This window comes from Ixodes scapularis, unplaced genomic scaffold (genome assembly GCF_016920785.2).
Source record: "Ixodes scapularis isolate PalLabHiFi unplaced genomic scaffold, ASM1692078v2 PGA_scaffold8__174_contigs__length_109621045, whole genome shotgun sequence".
Lineage (NCBI taxonomy): Eukaryota > Metazoa > Arthropoda > Arachnida > Ixodida > Ixodidae > Ixodes > Ixodes scapularis.
Window position 1 is genome coordinate 65,826,073 of NW_024609883.1, and position 16,381 is coordinate 65,842,453.

The 16,381-nt window shown below is 47.7% G+C and overlaps 1 protein-coding gene across 1 annotated transcript in view; it reads left to right on the plus strand.

The window, feature by feature from the left end:
- LOC115331485 (KH domain-containing, RNA-binding, signal transduction-associated protein 2) overlaps nt 1-16,381 on the plus strand; it is a 199,582-nt gene that overhangs the window by 60,532 nt on the left and 122,669 nt on the right. The gene's annotated exons all lie outside the window — the stretch shown is intronic.

Consider the following 16,381-nt stretch of genomic DNA (forward strand, 5'->3'; position numbering starts at 1 on the left):
AAACACTACTTCTTGACCTTTATATGAGGTTTTAGGAAGCTTTTACGATTGCCACTGGAGGACGAAAAAGTTTTTCCTACTCGATTTCATATAAAGCTTAACATAACGGGCGTTTCGACGGCGCAACACGACGACAACATTGTGCAGATCGTTGAACAATCGAAAATTAAAACATACTACATTACGTAAAAGACACGCCAGATTGCTTGCTGCAGTTTTGCTCTGAACAATTTCATTAGCGGGGCCGTATTTCATTCGACACTTGTCTGTACACGTTTCCAAACACTTCTCTTATCATTCTTTTCTTTTTTTTTACAAAATGCATTTACGGGTTTTCGAGTGTATGAGTGAAGTTCACTTACAGTTAAAAATCCTCCCGGACCGCGATTCTCTCTTCCCGGTGTAAAATTGCCGCGAGCAGGAGCCTGATGGACAACGCAGGCCTCGTAAACGGCTGTGGTCGTTTTATGGCGACGGGACCGGCGCCTCCGCTAACTAATGACCCCTCGATATATGGAGTTTGTTCGCATCGCTTGTTACGCCATTATATTATCGATATTTTTTTGTTCATCTTTACTTTGTTCGCCTCAAAACTGAGTCCCCAGAATGTAATATATTAGCGGCACTAAGTAACGCTTCAGGGTACGGGAACTGCGGCCATCTGGGTGCTTAAAATCATCGCCGTCCGTTATCCGAGACTTTATCTGAAAACGCGGAAAATGGTTATTTTTCGTCGTCTACAAGTTTTCATACTATACTCGTTTTCATCTCAAGAAAAAAAAAAGTTTTGCGCATTCTTTATACGTTGCGCGAGGTATAGTTCTTACAAAATTTGGTTTTAGCGTTCGAAGCGTGTACGTGTTGATAAGATGATATGTATCTATAATCTAAAATGCACCTGCATACATCGTAATTCTCTGCATAACGGAGAAATTACTTCGTAATTCTCTACATAAAGGGTGAAATTAGTAAGCCTCTGCAAAATGCCGGACTCTTTTTTTTACTGCGGTCCATGAGCTTAAACAACTATATGTCTGCGGCTATGCGAAACTCTATACTTCCATACATCGCATTCATAAATATATGACAGCCCGATTACAAATCGTTACGATCGCCGAAAGACCCTTTTCAGAAACTCGTGAAGCAACATTGGCAGTCGCCATTTTCTTGGGCACGACGAGCGGTGGTGATTGGTTCCGAGTCCTCGCCGAATCCGGTAGCGCAGCACTCGTTCTCGATCCGAACTGAGACCGAGTTCACCCCGAACGTTGACGTAATCCTCGTGACCAATAGATGCTCAAAGTACGTACTCAGATAATGGCGGCTTTGAATGATTCCCTCAGCAAATACTAGATAGCGCGCACATTAAAAAAATAATAATAATAATTGCGCTTGTTCGGCGCTGGGCACCAAAATGGCGGCGCCCGGGAGAAAGTCGGGGGGAACGGGGTAGCTATACTCTGGAACTATAAATACCGTACGTTCAAATTCCATTCACAAAACAAAACAAAAATTAATTTCCCGCTGCCTGATCGTGTGCATTGTTAAAACAGAAAACTCGTCGAACCGAGGCTAGGGTAGCTCGTCCTCGAGAAACGAGACATCAAAGTGTCCCCGAGTCAGGGGGGTTAATTAATTCACTCCACGTATCGGGCTATCGAGTTTTTTTTTTTTTTTGTTTCAGTCGACGTATTTATTTTGTGGGTCATAAAATTGTGTTTTGGGGATTCTATACTATGTTAATAACGAAACAGATTTTTTTTTCTTTGTTTGGTTGGGTTTAATTTCGAAAAGACATTTAACGCCACTGACAGATGTAGCGTCCTTTTTCCCGCTAAATTTAAGAAGGCAAGTTTCTACTTTTGTTTATTTACCCTAAATTTACCGGGTAAGTTTACCGCGTTACGTGACGTGACGACGTGACATGACGCCACCTTGTCACGTGCCACTTTGACATCTGCGAGCATACCCTATAGGTTCCCGGGAGTTCAGAGATGGCCGAGCCTTTTCGTTCAATAAGATCCGTTTCGGACGGTTTATTGCTTCTACATTATTCTATGCGTTGCGTCATCATCGCGAGGTGATACACATTGTTGCGTCATCATCGCAAGGTGATACACGAAACGAGTGCAGATGAGTCCGCCCGAGTACGACTGCAACGGCTTGCGACGCTAACCTTGCGTATCATGATATCAGGCCTGAAACAGTTGCCAGATTTTATGTATCTCATCTTTTTCTCGATTTTAGCCGGTCACACCGTACGCCGTGCACACACCTAATCCTCCGCGAAACCTTTTCAATGTCCGCAGTAGTCGTAAAAAGACAAAAAAAAAAAACAAAAAAAACGTCAAGCAGAAATGTTTTCTATTGGTTTTCATATTACTTTTAATGTCGAGAGAGCGAGCGTCTAGAATTTTCGAATCAAATCAAAGGTTTATTCCGACATTCGACGAGTAGTATACAGTTGTCGGGGGGCCAGAGCGCCAAGCGTCACAAAAGGCGTAGGCGTGCATTCCTGACGAGGCGACAGCACCTCCCCTTCCGAGAGTGGAGTGAAAACCAGTGTCAACAAATCGTCGTGCTGGCCTTTTAGAGCCAATGTAAACGAACAATTCGAAGCTCAACCAAGAGCATGCCGTGTCGCTTGTAGAACGCGCAAAAAACAGTGTACGGGGCGCCGTACTCTAAAGCTCTTGAGGAAACAAAGAACGTGTGACCAACTCTGTTTGATCTTCCTATGCCAACCACCACTTTCGGAAATCAAATCTGTAAAAAGAGCCGGCCTCTCGAGCTTTTATTTAATTTTCTCAGAAAAAAAGATGTTCAAGATGAAAGAAAACAACCAAAGAACGAAAACACGAATCAGTTAAGTGCCGAATCTATATCGTTATGGGTTCTTTTCTTTTTTTTTTTTACATTTTTTACAGAAAGGTGGATCCGCGATCGGATCTATACCTCACTCTAAAGGGAGCTCTCAAGTGCTTTTTGTAGAAGCTTGTTTTTGACGGGATATGTTTGCTGGGCTTTACTCAATCAAATGGCCCGTTCTAGAGGGTAAAGGCCCGTTCACACAGTTGTGTTCGGAGCGACCACTATGCTTACGAACGAATGCAACCGCTGCGACTTTAACGACAACTGTGCGCGACGTGTACACACACATGCAACCGCATGCAACCACACGAATCAACAGCCAATGGGAAACGAGCTTCAGCTCTTGCTCCTAGCCAATAGGAAGCAACCCAGCTACGCTTACAAACATGGCGGACGGTTTCGTGCCCGACGCGGGGTAGCGGGGTCCTCACCGGAGCAGCCCGAGGTTTCGGCTACGGCGTACAGTCACGAAGATCTGCTATGCGCCTACAATAGCTTTGTAAAGGCTGGTTCAGAAATCTAAATTGAACCCGTTATCCGCGACTGCGTCCGTTGTGACCAGAGCGACCGGAACGATCGCTCTGCGCCGCGCGTACACTCCTGCTACCACTGCAACAAGCGCAGCGGGTCGGCAGCACGGCGACCGCCTCTCCGTTGCCGTCAGCTGTTTCAGCGGTGCCTCCAAAAAGAAGGGGACGCGCCGCCACTCACTTGCGTAACAGAAAAAAGACAGACCGTCTTCTATGACCTCAAGGTTTATTACTTTCTTTCAGGATACGCTTGCAGGGCGGTGCACTAAAAAAAAGAGACAAAAAGATGCAGTACGCCGTCTTGCACGATCACGACTTTAATACACGACTTTGCCAACAGTACAAATCTCGCCACACGCCTTTTCTACGATTATAAAAGACGATGTAATCTTAGTAACGATATAGCAACGTAGAAATATAATTTGACAGACGATGCGAGCGTTCAGGATTGCTAACACTAATCACCTTTTTCGGGCGATGAAAACGAGTAAAAAATTCGCATCCTTTATACGGTACGCACCAGTAATACGTTGAACTTGAGCACACGCAAGGAATGCACCAAAAAAGAAATCCGGGTGATGTTCGAGGACACAAATGCTAAGAAAGCACCACTGTAGTCGAAGTAAACAAACACGACGGCACGGGCGTTTCTGCTGTCTTGAGAGTGCCGCCACGAGATCGCCGCTCGAGTAGGTGGATCTTCCCTTCTAGTACGTGCTGGGTTATCATAATGACACACAAAGAAAATTCACGGTCAAGGATAGCGCTTTTACGGGGCACGATGAGCGTTCACCATGCCGTCCATGTCGACGATCACCACCGACGCCATGTTTGGAAATAGAAGGAGCCTGGCACGACCGGCATGCAACGCGCGCGACCGAGCTCTCCTCGACCTGTGATTGGTCTGTCGCTTCCGTCGTTCCCGAACGTAACGAAAAAGTTCAGCCCGGCTCAACTCCTTGCGTTGCGAACGAACACGAACGAAACGACCGTTTGGCGCTTCGTTGCTATGGTAACTCGTCGTTCCAACCGGTTGCATTCGTTCGTAAGCGTAGTGGTCGCTCCGAACACAACTGTGTGAACGGGCCTTAAGACGTCTTAGTAAACTCGCAGCAATAGAAATACACGGTCACTTTAGGAGGTGGTGTCCCCACCACCTCCATAACATTTGACCGATTGAACTAGTTCATTGCGTGGAGATTCCAAAGGCGTTACTACTATCGCTCTTTTTAGGCACGTTGTGCATTATATTTGGACAAAAACGTCCAACCTTTTTGGGTGTAGCAGATGCAATACATTAATTATTCTCTGCTAAACGCCGTCCGACGGCGCCCCCTGGTGTGTGCTCCAAGGCGCAGAAAGAGGGACGAGCTACGACCTTCTATTAGATATATCTAATAGGAAAATCGGCCCCCTTTACGGTGGCGTCAGGACGACGCCGACCTCTGATTGGCTTCGATTGAAAAAATGGTGGGTAGACCTCAATGCTGGATGCCTTCGGGTCTACCCACTATTTTCTTTTTTCTTTTCGATCAGCCAATAGGAGCTCGGCGTTCTGACATTGTCGCAACCCTTGTGCAAGAAGCAGACGAACTTCGTTGTCATGGCACCCGGCGTCTTTGTGCACGCGTTTTTTTATCGCCGGCTTAACACCGGTCACGCGTAGTAAATGCCGCCTAATCCTTCTTTCTTTTTTTTTCTGTGCGCGTGTATTGTTTGCGTGCACAGAGACAACGACTACCGTCACGATGCACCATTAGAATCTGCTTGACGTGGCTCCGTTGTGTAGTGTAGATCGTCGACTACGGTCGGAATTATGAGGACTTCGGGTGGTCAATCCCCGGCGATCCCCTGCCGGCTGCACCGGCACAACCAAAACCGCGCCAGTGGCGCACCACGTGACCCTTTAACCCCCCCCCCCCCCCCCCTCCCTAAGCGCCGGCAACTGGCCTTTTCGTTTGCCCGGGTCGCGCGTGAGCTTTGTTCACTTCTTCGGTTATTTTATTCTATGCAGTAGACAGGCTCTTTGCATTAACAACATATACTTAATCGAATTTTAAGATGTAAGTAAACAGAAGTGGCTTCACATCAGTGTTGGACAAAATACTCGATAAAAGTATTTAAGTTAAGTTACTAAATACCTGCTTTGTAAAGAATTTAAAATATTACTCAAGTTACTTTCACTGTATTGTATCTTGAGTAGACTACAAATACTTAGAAATGTAATTCAATTACTTTTGAAGACACTTCCGCATTGCGTAATTTGTATTGACGTCAGTGACAACGACAATTATACAGTTTCCCAAATCTGGTTTACCACGATGGTTTATTAGCACGCAACAACATACAACGAAAAAAAAAGTATCGCAGAGCTATTTTATGCAGTCCAACTATAAGGAGCAGGATATTGTCACGAATGACAAATGATGAGGCGGCTTTGTTTTCCGTTTCGATCTGGATGAGCGTCGCACCAGCGTATACGGTCGTGTGTTTCACGACTGCGTGATTCACGTTAAGGAACCCCACATCATGGCAGTGGTACTGCCCTGAGTAAACCCTGTCATCTACAGCGCAGACACCAAACGTCACGAGGGCTGGCTAACTTCCGTTGTCCGAACCAACTCACAACATTATTATTATTATTATGACTTTGTCTCCATTTATCAATCGGAATATACAAGCTTTATTGAAGAAAACCAATGCTATGGCATTTTGACGTATAGTTTGCAACGAAACAACGCAAAAAACACCGTTCAGTCTTAGCTTCTTTTTTCTACGCTATTTTCGTTTTTACCTTTTTCTCTTTCTTGTTATACAACAACCAGTAAGACTTCAAGTTTTTTTGTGTGTTTTCTTTTTCACATACAACCCCTTTTTTGTGATACACCGCTTCCTCCACCTGACGGCGTTTGTCTGAAGCGTTCCGGCGGTAATCCATGGAGCAATAAAAAAAAGGAAGCAGATATGACAAGAATTCTGCCACCAAGCTTTTACCGAAACCTTCTGGTATCACCAACATGATGACACTTCAGATCCCCCCAAAACCTATTTCCGATACGCGTCTTCCTTATACGCGCTTTTCTCGAAACGGAAACTATGTAGTACCATAGCCTCCTATGGTAGTACACACATAAGGGCCTCATTTCCGGTGGGCACACCTCATAAATATAGTAAAAACACACAAAAAAAACAAAAAACAAAAAAACAAAGACAGGGAAAGTATGAACAACAACGCAACAGCGCCTTGTGTTTTCATCAATCCTCCTCCGTCTCTATTGTTGTTTTTCTGGTTTTTTTTCGTTTTTTTTTTTTTTTTTTTGCGCGTTTAGTACATTACAAACCTATACTAGCCCAACTCACCATTTTATTACCTCTTGAAATGTTTCCAATAAGCCCTGCCGTGTTCTCTATGTAATGAAATTCAAACTGCACACAGAGTGAATTCCTCGATGCCATTTAAAATCAGAGCCAGTTGAGTGCATATATACACCGTGCGGCGATGTCGCTATCCCAAAACCACCTTTACGAGGATCGGCAACTCTATTTCTAGGGAGGATATTGTTTTACACCTTCCTCGCTCGCAATTCCGGAGCTTCGACTTGATCCCGTTGTACACTTTGTTTCGAGAGTTCTGCCGCGGTCTGCGTATTACACACTAGAACTGGCGAACTCTTCGTTTCACTTTATCCGATGTACCGCAACAAACGCTCCCCAGCCAATCCGGCTCCTCGAACGTATCACGTGACTTAGTCGCGCGCGTCGCTGTTGCGCCCTTTCCGAAGATCACCTGACATTCGTGCAGTATTGAGATTAGGTTGGATGACTCGTACGGCATCCTCCGCGCTCCGTCGTGAGGTGCAACGGAGCGGCGTGCTCTCCGTCCACCCCATAAGCTGACAGTACATTGGAATCTACGAACTCAGCGGACCAATCAATTGCCTCATTTTCATCACGTGACCCCTCTCTTTCTTTCTCTCTGCGTGGGTCTGGGTGGGAGCGTGATCACGTGGCCAAATGAAGGGACCGGTCCCACGAGCACGTAGCCCCCACCGCACTGCCAGCAGAGGAGTGCAACGGGAGCTGCATTGGGCGCTCAAGCGCGGAGGCAGAGCTAATGGAAAGACGGCTAAGAACGGAGTTGTTCCATTCTGCAGAGGTAATCTCGCCGAGTGCTTCCCACACGTCGCTTCGCGGCACTCGCAACGAGGGCTGCAGCTGTTGCAAATGGAGTCTTCTTGTTGTTTTGGATTAGCTAGCTTAGGGAACCGCCAGTCAGGAGGTAATTCGACCGTTGTCGCGCGGATTGCGAGGCGTCGACCCGCAATACTTTAAAAAAGAAGAGTCAAGCGTTGTCTGAAGCGTCTTTGGCGACTGTACGCCTTTTGTTTCGCGGGGTCATTGTGGAAGAGGTGGTGGCAAGGGAACAGGGAAGGGGATTCGAAGGGATTCTTTACCTCAGTAGTAAAACCAAGATTGTTTTTCTTATATTATTGCATTAAAAGAATATAACGCTTTCCCGTCTACTTTCCTGAAGGGTATCATGGTGAGTGCTATCTACGGAGCGAGGCCAGCCAATCACAAGGCTTCAGAAACTCAATCTATATGCATGAACGAGGAGGCTTCAGACACGCAAAATACGAAGTTTGTTGTCCCAAAGCAGATTGGGTGCTGGAGCTTTATTTATTTACTCTCAAGGCGTGTGGCATCACAGAGGGGGAGTGGAGAAACACTGATGAACAAATAAACACATTTGAAAAAAAAAAGAAAAAAAAAGTAAAAAAGTGGGAGGTTAGCAGGTTAACCTAACGTTTTCATGAAAATATCCATCTCGACAATAGTAACAACGGTGATCGGGAGGTGGTTCGACTCAAGGGAGGTAACTGGCAAAACAGATTTATAAAACGCAATGAAATTGGTATGAGGAATTCCAACTAACATGCAAGGACGCACAAAAAGGGTGTGAAATTAGCCGTTCAGGTAGTGTAATGTTGTGGTAATAAATTGCGTCAAATAAGCTAACACGAGCAATTTTGCTGCGGCCCGATATAGATCGGGGAGTGAAGAATAGTCCTTCATTAAAAACACCTTAAAAATTGATGATAATTGAAAAGAGAAACGAAGCCATCTGTATTTATGGTTTCAACCAGTGTTGGACAAAATACTCGATAAAAGTATTTAGGTTTAGTTACTGAACCCCTGCTTCATAAACTATTTAAAATACTACTCAAGTTACTTTCACTGCAAAGTATCTTGAGTAGAGTACAAATACTTAGAAATGTAATTCAATTACTTTAGAAGATACTTCCGCATTCGTAATTTGTACCGACGTCAGTGACAAACACAATTATACAGTTGCGCAAATCTGGTTTACCAGAATGGTTTATTAGCACGCAACAGCAACAAACGACAAAAAACAGCATCCTAGGGCTTTTCTATGCAGTCCAGCTATAAGGAGCTGGATATCACTGATATATGTTACAAATGTTCTGGGACAAAAAAGAAGACAAGAGGCCTCTTTAGCTATAATGACATCACTGAATATCACGTCCTGCGGCACGCTTAACGCATCGTTTAACTACAATCAATATTCCCTATATTGGGAGTTCACTATAAACGAACTTGGGATACGGAAATGAGTGAATGGATGACGAAAAGAGCACGCATAGTAGCCACGGCACTGGTCACGCTTTATTCAAGTAGGCTGCGTCCAGAGAAGCACTAGTTTTGTTGGCATTTTGAGAGATCATCTTGCTCGTAGTTCGTTTCCGGTCCTGTTCTCTGCTTATCAATGCTTGCTTTCAGACAGTGTCCGCGAGAGCAATGTGTGTCGGACTGACGACAAAAAGAAAATAAACAAAACAAGCCTCGACGTTTTGAAGTAGCGGGGTCAAATATACAATAAGCAAAAAAAGTGTCTTCATTTTGTGCCCACTTCTCAATTTCTTCTAATTGTTATTTTTTAACACTGAAGTCTGCGTTGTTTTCGTGGATCGTTTCCCGTTCTGCGTTGCGCCTCAGTGTGGCAATCTTTACTTCCGTAAATCCACCCCTTTTGTTTGAGGATTTTTCGGGGGGATTTTTGCGGTTGGGCCTAGGAACGACATCGGCCATGGAGGTTGTTGTAGCCGGGGAAGACCTCCCCCCAGAGCAATACGACGAGTCCTGGACGGTCATCCGAAGACGCCAGCGGGTCCTAGACGCGGCCAGCCAGCCCGCCTCGACTCCACCACCATCGCCAGCGACCTCGACAACCGCAGGTTCAGCGACAAAGAGCAGCACCGGACTGGCCCCGGCGTGGGGACGACCCAGGCATCGGGCTCCACCGGCTGAACGCACCCCGGAGGACCACGTCAAAGTAGTGCTTCGCCCCAGAGGTGGGTTAAATCTCAGCACCGTCTCACCCACTACATTAGCCGACTGCATCACTCAGGCGGCACAGCTTACATCTGACTCAAGGGACAGAATCCTCGTATTTGCAAAGGCCAACTACCTACTTGTCAGCACCCCGGATGAAGAGCGCGCAAGGAAACTGTGCTCAGTCACCGCAATATTGGTCAAAGGCAAGCAATACGAATTCGCCGCGCACGTTTCGGCCCCGGCTAACACCACTGCGGGAATTATATTCAACATCCCTGAGGAGGACTCCCAAGCCGAAATCAACCAAGTGCTGATCAGGTCCAACCCTGACCTGCCTATACTCGCAGCAAAGCGTCTCGGGGAAACCTACGCAGTTCAAATCCTATTCAACGGACCAAAAGTACCCTTCTGGGTTCGCTACCGGCCAGCCACTTACCGGTGTACTCCGTATCGACAGAAGACCGAAGCATGTACCAAGTGCTGGCAAAAGGGACATCGACAGGATGTCTGCCCTCATCAGATCATCAGGTGTGCCAACTGCGGCCTAGAAAACCCCAAAAATGACCATCCATGCACGCCTCGCTGCGTGGTATGCGGCGGGCCACACCTCATGGGAACGCCGGAATGCCCGAAGAGATTCCAACCCCGCCGCAGGCAACCGTCGCAAGCAGCCCCACAGTCGACCTCTGCCTGGGCGAGGGGTCCTCCAGGCAGTGAAAAACCGCCTCCCAACACCGACGACACCAAGCACTGGCCCGCCCTCCCAGACAGAGGCAGATCGGCGAGTAAGTCACCGGCAGGAGAAAGGCGAACAACGAAGTCCCCCTCTATCAACCGGGGCAGAACACCGTCCACCGACAGAACGAGGTCATCAGACGGACCGGCAAGAAACACCAGGAGACCGAGCTCCAGGCACCGTCCCAAGGCGCGGGACACCTCTAAAATGGTAAGCTTCGGGGTAGAGGTCAACCACTCTCAATCCTCCCATACCCACCCGCCCCACGCACCCCCCCCCCCCCCCTCTCCCAAATCCCACAAGAGGTAGCGGCAGAGCTCGCTAAGTTCAGAGCTGAGATGGCGGCGCTTCAGAGAGAGAATCAAAACCTCCTTAGAGAACTTAAGGCCTCTAGACACGAGATACAGGCAATGAGACAAGAAAATCAGAACCTTAAGGCTAGCATGCACACGCAAGCCCCCGTCGCGCCCCCAGCCTCAAAAAAGAGGGCCGCGACAACACAACCAGAGGATGAAGACACTATTCCTGACACCTCTCGATCCAACGGGGAGCCCGACAGCAAATACTCCAAGATGGAGCAGGACATCTTCTTGATCAGGGAAGGATGCGTTAACCTGGAGGCAAACATTGACAACAAAATTGCCAACGCGATACAAACCGCGATGCAAAGCTCGCTTAGTGGCCTCCTAAAAGAATTTGAAAGCAGAGTGGCAAAGGCGTACAGGGATGCGATACGCGGCTCTAGATCAAGAAACGCCTCCCCTGGAGCTCCCCAGCATGAACTCACGCACCCCACCCCAACGTATCCAACCACCCACACGGCGGACCCCGCACTAGATACCCCGCACTCTCTAGAACAACCGCACCATGGCACATACTAATCACAAAGGAGTCACAGTTTGGCAGTGGAACTGCAGAGGTTACAAACGGAAACGAGCGAATCTGCAGCTTTTAGTACAAAACGCCGAATCTCCCCCGGATATAATCGCACTCCAGGAAGTAGAAACTCAGGTCAAGTTACCGGGCTATAAAGCCTACCAAGGGAAAGAAAATGGCAAGACCGCCGTCCTGGTGCACAGAAATATCCCCGCGTCGCGGCACCAATTCGACAGTATTGACATCCCTCATGATTTAGTAACAGTCTATCCCCCGAAGCGAGGTGGGACTAAGGTATGTGTCTTAAACGTATACAGCTCACCAAATAATCAGGGCAGGACACACCGATTCAACCAGCTATTCTCGCTCGCAAGAAAAGAAGCGGGCCCACACGCTCTCTTAAAAATTGGAGACTTTAATGCCGCGCACACTGCGTGGGGCTACCAGAGCTGCAGTCCCAAGGGCAGAGACCTCTGGCTACAGATACAATCACATCACCTCACATTAGAGACCAATCCAACAGCACCCACACGCATAGGCAACAGTGTTCAAAGAGACACAACACCAGATCTCACCCTCTCATCACGCATCAGCCGGCTCACGAGCACGGTCACTGAACACAGCCTAGGCAGTGATCATCTCATCATAAGCACAACACTCTCCCCCAACATGAGGCTTACTCGCACCCTCAGGCAAAGCACCCTGGTTGAATGGGAAAGCTTCAGAGCAGTCAGAGAGTCCAACGCAACAGAAAACAGAAGCAGACACGAACAGATCGACGATATCATTCAGTGGACTAATCAGCTGCTGAGGGATGTCAGGGGAGCCACCAAAGAGCTAGACCCGAGCATTCCATCGGAAACGGTAGACTCCCACCTACAACATCTGTGGGAAGCCTACAGTAGCATTCTGAAAAGATGGAGGAAGAACAAACACAACCGTAAACTGAAAACCAAACTGTCCCAGTTACAATTGAAAACGAGCGTGTTGGTTAATAGATACAAAACTTGAAAGTATAAAACAGAGAGGACGAGGACGAGAACAGGACATCTTTCCTGCTGACCTACTTCGCTCCACCCTGAGAGGTTCATTATCAAACCACAACTTCCGCAAGTTGTTTTAAAAAAGAAAGGTCGTTTTGCTGTGATTCCCTACATGCACAATTCCGCGCACCGTCTAAGGTCTATTGCGTCCAAGTTCGACACGAGTGTGGTTTTTTCTTGTCGTATGCGCCTCAAACAGATGTGCAAAAAGGTTAATGGGAGCGACAGTCCCCGAGGGTGCAATGTAAAACATGCAAAAAAGTTCGTAGAATGCGAAGAAAGGAAGGTGTATTCGATTCCACTAAGTTGTGGCAGTCAGTACATTGGACAGACTGGGAGATGCGTCAACCACCGACTCAGAGAACATAACTTGGAAGCATCAAAGGCTTCAACCGAGTCGTATCACCCCATTGTCGTTCACAGCCGCACATGCGATGACTGTACTCCTCATTTTTCTAATACTAAGATACTGGGAGGGCACAACAACAGATTTGGGAGAGAAATCATCGAGTCATTTGCTATGGGGACTGTTAACAACAACATTTCTGCACCGTCATTATCATTGACAAAGACAGAGGTCGAATTCTTAACACCAGAGATAACTAGAATATTGACACCTCGTCGTGACGCTACAGATTTTTAGACTCTAATATTTATAGTACAATTCCCTTTTTGGACTGCAAACAAGAATAATTCTGCATTATCATTGACAATGACCAAGGTTAATTCTAACTAATCGAAAATAACTTGATTACTGATGCGCTTTTCAAACTTTTCTTTTAGTGTATTCCCTTTCCTTCATAACTAGTATCTCCTTTCCCTCTTTGAGAACGCTGAGACCCTTGGGGGCCGTTTTTTATCGTTGTGCCATTCTATGTTGTTGCTAAATGAAAGATGTCCTGTTCTCGTCCTCGTCCTCTCTGTTTTATACTTTCAAGTTTTGTGTCCCAGTTGGAGAGACAAATCAGCTCACACGCGAGTTCCCTGGTGCGAGACCAATGGGGACAGATCTGCGATCAAATGCGCGGTAACCTTGGGCTGAAAAAGACCTGGATCCTCTTACGACACCTCCTTGATGCGGATCAAGGCAAATCGGAACAAAAGAATCGCATGACTAAACTTGTACAAAATTTCCCAGGCTCGGATCAAGATTTGCTCGATCAAGCTACCCAAAAATACCTACCGACCGGGCCCCAAAATGCACTCCCTCCCTACCCTGGGCAGCAAAACACCAACATGGACCGAGAAATCGCGGAGGCGGAGGTGAGGTCGGCAATATCCAAGCTCAAACCCAAGTCGGCGCCAGGACCGGACGGAATAACCAACCGCACCCTCCGCAACCTTGATGACTCATCCATTACAGACATCACCGACTACATCAACACGTGCTGGAGAAAGGGGAGGAATCCCGAGTCGTGGAAACACGCAAAAGTTATTCTAATCCCCAAGCCAGGGAAACCCCTCACCCTAGAACACCTAAGACCTATTTCTCTAACATCCTGTTTAGGTAAACTAGTGGAACACATAATCCTAGATAGGCTGACCAACCACATGAATGACGCAGACCTGTTCCCACACACCATGGTTGGCTTCAGGGCTGGGCTATCCACGCAGGACATATTATTACAGCTCTCTGAACAAATAATCAAATCCACAGGTAACCTCGACACGGCAGCCATCCTGGCCCTAGACCTCACAAAGGCATTCGACAATGTCACCCATGAATCCATCCTGGGGGGTCTGGGGTCAGTAAACCCCGGAGAGAGGACGTACAACTACATCAAAGCATTCCTCTCCGAAAGAACTGCCGTAGTCAACGTTGGCGACCTCACGTCAGACACTACCCAACTGGGCAGCAGGGGAACCCCGCAAGGGGCTGTGCTTTCGCCCATTCTCTTTAATCTGGCAGTCATCAACATCCCCAAAAGGCTAGGCCGAATTCCCCAACTCCGACACAGTCTTTATGCGGACGACATCACCCTCTGGATCGGCAGAGGGAGTGACGCCCATATAGAAGAAACACTACAACAAGGGGTTGACATAGTAGCGGAAGAAGCAGAGAGAGCAGGTCTCGCTTGTTCTCCGGCGAAATCCGAACTAATACTACTTCGGCCCCCCAACACTAGGAAACAAAACAACGCTGACATCGAACTACACATCAATGGCAGGCCAATCCCAGTGGTCTCGGAGCTCAAAATCTTGGGACTGCAGATCCAGGCGAATAGGCTCAATAACAAATTTCTTGAGCGAATAGAAAGTCAGATTAATCAAACAATAGGCCTACTGAAAAGGGTGACAAATAAACATAAAGGCCTCAACGAACAGGATCGCATACGCATCCTACAGGCATTCGTCCTAAGCCGGCTAACATACTCGGCCCCATACTTACGCCTCACGCCGGCCTTCACCAATAAGGTTAATACCTTGATCCGCAAGGCCTACAAAATAGCACTGCGCCTACCGCCTTGCACTCCAACTGCCAAACTGGAAGGACTCGGTTTGCATAATCACCTGGACGAATTAATAGAAGCACATCGTGCTGCCCAACTGACTAGACTCTCCCGCACCCCCACTGGTAGGCACATACTCGCCAGCCTAAACATTGGATATCACAAGCTCCACCAAGACAAATCCCCCATCAGGCCCAACATCCACAACAAAATTATAGCAAATCCGTTACCTCGAAACGTCCACCCCACCCACAACCTCGCTCGCAGGAAACAACGCGCCATTTCCCTGCAAAGAACCTACGGGGATAACCCGGGTGTCCTATATGTCGACGCGGCAGAATACAGGCACCATGGGGCTTTCACGGCGGCGGTGACTGACAACTTACACACCCCCATCGACGCTGCCACCGTCCTGACCACTGACCCAGAAACGGCGGAGGAGGTAGCCATAGCCCTCGCCTTCACTGTGATCCCAACCCCCTCAGTGATCATCACGGATTCTAAAACCGCCCTTCAAAATTTCGCAGCTGGCCGCATTTCCAAGCCAGCGCTCGAAATTCTTCACAGAAACCCGCCCCAGACCTCCGTCCGACTGGTCTGGACACCCGCGCACGCTGGTCTCGAGGGAAACGAAGCGGCCCATGAACAAGCCCGAGGATACATTATCCGGGCAGGGCCTAGCCTACTTCCCTATCACGGGGCCAGATCCGCCAGGGACCGTCCATCCAGCTTCCATGAAATCACCACACACTACCTCCTCTCCCGTCAGGTCTACCCGCCAGCCGACAAGTCCCTTACCCTGGAGCAGGCCCATAGTTGGCGCCAACTCCAGACGGGCACTTTTCCTAACCCCGCTATCCTCACCCACATCTTCCCCTCAATGTACCCCACCTCCGAATGCACCCTATGTGGAGACAAAGCCACTCTGCCCCACATAATATGGGCTTGCCCACAAGACCCTTTTCCCACAATCCCATCCCATGATGAGTGGGAGACCTCGCTCCGAAGCTCCGACCCAGAGGTGCAAAGCGCCTTGGTGGAAAGGGCAAAGGAGGTCGCCGCCACAACGGCCACAACGAGGACCGCACTCTAAGGAATTCTCATATTCCGCCAATAAAAGTGTTTTCTCTCTCTCTCGGGGGGAACTTATGGAAACAAAAGGGGCCTTTGGGAGGGCGAGGGGAAAACCTTCATTATACGACCTTGGGTGTGAAATATGAGTCACAATCGGCACAAAAGCGATCTTTTCACGAACTCAATCTAGGTCACCGTAGCTTATCAGAGCTAGCAATAGGATTTGATTGCTCGAAAGAATGTTCACGTTTGCTCGTGCCACTCCCACGCCACTTCATACAAAAAAACTCGGAAAATGAAATGTCAAAAATGTATTTGAGATAATGAGTACAAGATACCCAGAAATGTAATTAAAATACAGTATCATATACTCTCGCTTAAATATATTTGCAAAATACCAAGATACTTCAAAGAGGATTTGAAATACAGTAACTTGAGTAGAGT